Raw genomic sequence first — 6,000 nt, 5'->3', positions numbered from 1 at the left:
TTTGCATGTAAAGCAGGCGTGCCCAACCTTTTTCAACTTGCGGGCCACATTCAAAATGTATATTTATACTGCGGGCCGTATATGCTTCACAGGTTTTTTTTTTTTGTTCATTTCGATAAAATATAGACTAGTCATAGGTATATCTATTGTACATTTTATCGGATATAATATTATCTTTGTTCACTTATCGAATTTATGACTCAAATCGTATGTGTTTAAAGTTCTCAATATTTCCACGCTATAGTTGTTAGTTTGTTTTCGTCATTAGAAATTGTAGGTTCACATCAAGATGTCTCAAAATAAAAAGCGCAAAATTGATACCGAATGCCGTGTTTTTAATGATAATTGGAGTCTAAGTTATTTTTTTATCGAGTATCGAAATAAAGCTATGTGTTTGATATGCTACGAAACTGTGGCGGTCTTTAAAGAATTTAATATTAAAAGTCATTATGAAAGTAAACATAAAAACAAATACGTCAATTGTGAAGGTAAATATTTATCATATTTTTTTTATTTTTCTGAAGAGGGTATTTAGGTATTTTGCTACCTATCTAAGTGTAGAAATAAATGCTTAAGTTTATATTTTTCAAGATTTCAAATCACATATGACTTCATTTCGATTGATTGAAAATCCATTTCTGTCTGATGAAAATAATGTTCATGAAACTGTTCAACTTGAACTTATTGATTTAAAAACAAATAATCATTTGAAAGATTTATATAAAGATATCACAGATTTAATACATTTTTATAAGACTCTTACTGATGATTTTCCAAAAATTAAAGAATTATCAATGCGTATATTTACATTATTTGGTTCTACTTAGATTTGCGAACAAACGTTTTCACGCATTAATTACGTAAAATGTTCAGAAAGATCTCGTTTGACTGATGAACACTTACACTTCTTATAAAGAATTGGCGTTACACATTTCACTCCGAATATTGAAAGATTGGTTAAAGAAAAACAAGCCCAAATTTCACACTAATTTTAGATTCTGAGCGAAGCGATGAATATATTGATTTTCCAATGATGTGTGTTTTTTTTTTTTATTTTTGTGTCTGTCATCACCTTTTAGGACAGTAAAAGTGCTTGGATTTTCTTCAACAGTAACTTTTCTGATAGGAAAGTGAATCTAGTTGGTACTTTGGGGGGTCAAAAGTAAAAATCATATAATGTTGAAAATATTTTGACTCTTTTTGAGCTGTTTACGGACATTGTCAGTTTTAAATTTTTTTAGTTTTTTTTTCTATAAATATCAATTTTATTTGTTGGGTAAAAAAGCGTGAAAATTTAATATAAGGCTCCTGATATATCGTTCCAATAGCAGTTAAAAATATTAAAAATACATGGGCACAATTTTTTTTTATAAGCATTTAAAGTTCAAATTTCGACAACATTTATCAAATTTATAATTTATTAATTATTTTGTGGTTAAAAATTTATAAATTTATAAATGGCCGGATCCGGCCCGCGGGCCGCGGGTTGGGCACGTCTGATGTAAAGTATGAATTTAGGAGTTGAAATTCATAACCCTTGTTATTTTTTAGTTTTGGACATTTACATTTTATTTCTTACCTACTTTTCCTATCATAATTTCCTTACAATAGCATTAATTTGGATTATTTATTAGGCGGCTAAGGTAATAGGTACCTAATAATAATAATAATAATAATAATATAACAAATTTCTTATCCTGCCTTATGGTAAATATGGCCCCGATTAAATATCTAGCTGTAGGTATTACCTGGGGATAAATAAAACTAAGATGGCAATTTACCTACAGTGGATAGTAAAAAGTATTTATTTTTTTTTTTGTAACCAATTGCAAGAAGAAATAAATGGGAGTTTTCCAATATTGCACTTAACATGACCTTTTCATATAGGTACCTACCAATAATTGCACTCGGTCATTTCCTCATCGATACCATTGCCAAAGTAATTCGCAAGAAGTTCAGGCGACGTCATCGATACCACAAGAAAAAAAAAGGTCTTCGATACCAATTATTGCGCTGAATAGCAGCCTAATAATATTTATTTTATTTAATAGCACATAACATTTTCTATTACACGATTCACTTCCTTTGGATTCCCGGTCACACTGGTATTCGAGGTAACGAGATTGCTGATAATTTGGCTGAATCCTCCTCCCGTCTAATTTGTCCCTCTCTTACACATCTACCACATTCTGACTTTATCCCATTTTTAAAACACTACCAATCTAACCTATGGTCTTCCCATTGGCATAACTTACCTGCTGAGTTCGCTTCGAGATACAGACATACAACGCCTAATATCAAAAAAAAAACCTGGCTTAATAACTTAAATTTACAAAGGTCTCATAATATAGTCCATTATAATCGTTTACGGATAGGACATTCATTATTACCTAGTCACTCATTTAAACTTGGACTAAACGACTCGCCACTTTGTACACTTTGCTCACTTCATCCTAATGAGTATATATGTGACCTTCTTCATATTTTATAAAACTGCCCTGCACTCCGACTTAAAAGACTAATTCTTTTCAACACTCTTATGTCTCTTAATATTCCCATCCATCTTTTTTCCATCTTAAACTCTAATTCTGAAACAATAATTGCCTTCATACAGGAGGCTGGCTTTATTATATAGTATATATAAGTACTTAATATTTTTGTTTATCTCAATTTTTTATGTTTTATTCTTACTATGTAATTGTTAAGCTATCATAGTCTATACTAGCGGCTTTTAAATAAATAAAAAAAAAAAAACATTTTCTATTTTTTTGATACACAACTAACACGAATGTTACTAACACGAATATATTATATAATTACAACACATATTTTTTTATAAAGGTTTTTTAGCAGATTTAATAAAAAAAATTTGTTCGTAATTTTTTTCAATTATTATACAATTGGTTTCAATAATATAGTTGGTTCCGTTACTTATTTGTACGGTTGAACATTGAAACTATGAAACGTGGACACATATAAGTACGGTCGGGTAAAACTTTAGAGGTTAGATTGTATAACGCGGACACTTTGTAGTTTAAATTATATACATTATAATATGTATGTACGGTGGCGTGCGCCGTGCGGTCAGTGCAATTGTTGATGCAAGCCCTTGCTGTCCGCTCAAAAAGGAAGAAATTTAAATGGCATTATGTCAATAAGCAATATAATATTATAGGTTTTATTATTTTAGATATAATATTATACTCATCGGTAATTATACTCCATTATAATTTTATATAGTAATTAGTAAGAAAATTAATAAATTAAGGTCATAAAGGTCATATTATGTAATCTAACTATTTAAGTTCAAAATAATGTGAGTTGGGATTTCGTAAAGTTATACGGTTACCGACAAATGACAATGTTATTATAAATTACAGGAACATAATAATAGTATGCCTGGAGCAGTGTTGGGAAGGAACGCAGCTTGGAACGCGTTCTATTTAAAATATTGGAGCGAGGAACGGGAAAGAGTTCCCATTTTTAAGGAACTTGAACAAAAATTTCCGTTCCTCAAATTATGAAAAAAAAAACGAAAGTTATTTTAGATTTTAAGCGAAGCGATGAATGTATTGATTTTACAATGTGTGTATTTTTTTTTTGTGTCTGTCATCACCTTTTAGGACAGTAAAAGTGCTTGGATTTTCTTCAACAGTAACTTTTCTGATAGGAAAGTGAATCTAGTTGGTACTTTGGGGGGTCAAAAGTAAAAATTTAGTAATTTAGTAGTTTTCAAAAGCGACGTGAAAAACAAAAGAAAATTTAAGGAAAAACGGGAATTTTTACGCAAAATCTGTTTTCGAGAAAATAGTTTTTGGTTTTTGGTGTAATTCTAAAACAAATGACCGCAGGGACATGCAATTTTGACTGAATGTTTATATTAGCATTTTCTATACACCATAAAATTTACAAAATATTTTGACTCTTTTTGAGCTGTTTACGGACATTGTCAGATTTCAATTTTTTTAGTTTTTTTTTTAATAAATATCAATAAAATTTTATCTGTTGAGTAAAAAATATTGAAAATTTAATAGAAGGCTCCTAGGTTATTGTTTCAAAGGCAGATGAAAAAAATTTAAAATCCTTAGTCACAGTTTTTATTTATAAGCATTTAAAGTTCAAATATTGACAAAATACGAAAAAATCACGAAAAATAGCAAATTATTTTGATGAGAATTCATAAAAATTTTTCTTTTTAAATCTAAGATTTTAAAATGTAGCATAAGATTACTCATAAGTTTGTCTACCTTTATCAAAAAAAAAATGTCTACAAGAAACTTAAATTAAATTTTTATGAGCGTCTGAAATTTATATTTTTACAACATTTGATATTCACTTGATTTCTCATGTAACAATTTTCTTATTTTATTGTAATTAAAAAACGAATGACTGTAGATACTTGAAAATTTCACTGAATGTTTATATTAGCATTTTCTATACACCATAATACGTGGTTTACGGACATTGTCAGTTTTTAATTTTTTTAGTTTTTTTTTCTATAAATATCAATAAAAAATTTTTTGTTGGGTAAAAAAGCGTGACAATTTAATATAAGGCTCCTGATATATCATTCTAACAGTAGTTGAAAAATATTAAAAATACATAGGCACAATTTTTTTTTATAAGCATTTAAAGTTCAAATGTTGACAACATTTATCAAATTTATAATTTATTAATTATTTTGTAGTTAAAAATGTATAAAATGTTTAAATTTTATGGCTAAGGATTGAAAATTTAAAACAAGGCTCCACGTAAATAGTTTATATATAAAAATTGCTTTATTCACAATAATATCATCAAATATACTTGGTAATATCATAGGCTGACTGACCGTTTTCGCTCAGAATCGTTTTTCTTATACAATGATATTATATCATTGAATTCAAATTTAACACCATCCATTACAGTGACCCACTTGTAACCTACTGTACAGCGGAGCGACATCCACTTACCCATCTTTTTAAAAATATTTTCTAGAATATATTTAGTGTTGGTAATTTGGTATCACTCCGTCGGTCACTAGTAAATAATAAATTACCACATAGTACAATATAGCATATTTAATCACGAACATGAACAACCTATAGGCTATAGGTATCGTTGGTATATTTTAATTTAGTTCGAGATTTGCATACAAGATGATACAAGATTTGTATAATATGTATAATATAAGCCTCGGTTGTATAACTGTAAAAAGACACAAGTTAAGTGATTAATTGTTTGAATAATTAGATCTTCTCAAACAAAACAAAATGTCAGTATATAAAATATTTTTCATCTATATTATAAATAAAAATAATGCATTTTTGGCTTTTGAGTAAATTGATGAGTTGTTTTTTTCATTCATTTCCATTTTTAGGATAAGAAATAAATTCAATTTACAAAAAACAGATTGTTGTATCATCTCTATGTCATATGTCCTATGAGGCATAACCTATAGCACTATAGCATGTGTGACATAGTGTGATTTATGTATAGTATACATTGCATACACTATTATATTATTATATTATGTATAATACATGTATGTATATGTATAATAAGCAATATATAAATATTATATATTGATATAGAGTAGTGTTCACATTATCATTGAGTATAGATAGTAATGATATTATATTGATTATTAAATAATAAAACAATTCTGAGTGAAGGAGCATAGATTAAACATACATAGATAGCCAACGACTGCATAGAATTTGGAAATCATGTTCTTGGTGTTCACGGCTCGGGTTCAGTCGGGTACATTGATATGATATTATATAGAAAACGTCTAGCAGCGCCATCTATTGTCACCAAATTTTTGTTTCTAAATTCTACATGGCTGTTGGCTATCTATGTATAAACATCTGTGGAAGGAGTGTTTTTAGACAAAATAATAAACTTCTTACTGGAGAAAGTTTACCATCATTATTCGATGAAAATTTCAAGTCCACGCTATACAATTTTTGAATTCTAATAAATAAACCATATCAATTTTGTTAAAAATCGATGGTCCTT

General features: G+C 28.4%; 1 long non-coding RNA gene across 1 annotated transcript; it reads left to right on the top strand.

Moving 5' to 3' along the window:
- The first annotated feature begins 278 nt into the window (after positions 1–278).
- Positions 279–2,075, top strand: LOC132943993 (uncharacterized). The gene is made up of 2 exons (XR_009664402.1): positions 279–488; positions 1,888–2,075. It is a non-coding gene; the product is annotated as an uncharacterized LOC132943993 (long non-coding RNA).
- The last annotated feature ends 3,925 nt before the right edge of the window (positions 2,076–6,000 follow it).

The sequence above is a fragment of the Metopolophium dirhodum genome, chromosome 4, assembly GCF_019925205.1.
Source record: "Metopolophium dirhodum isolate CAU chromosome 4, ASM1992520v1, whole genome shotgun sequence".
Lineage (NCBI taxonomy): Eukaryota > Metazoa > Arthropoda > Insecta > Hemiptera > Aphididae > Metopolophium > Metopolophium dirhodum.
Note: the sequence above shows the minus strand (reverse complement) of the source record. Positions and strands in the feature narration are given on the sequence as shown.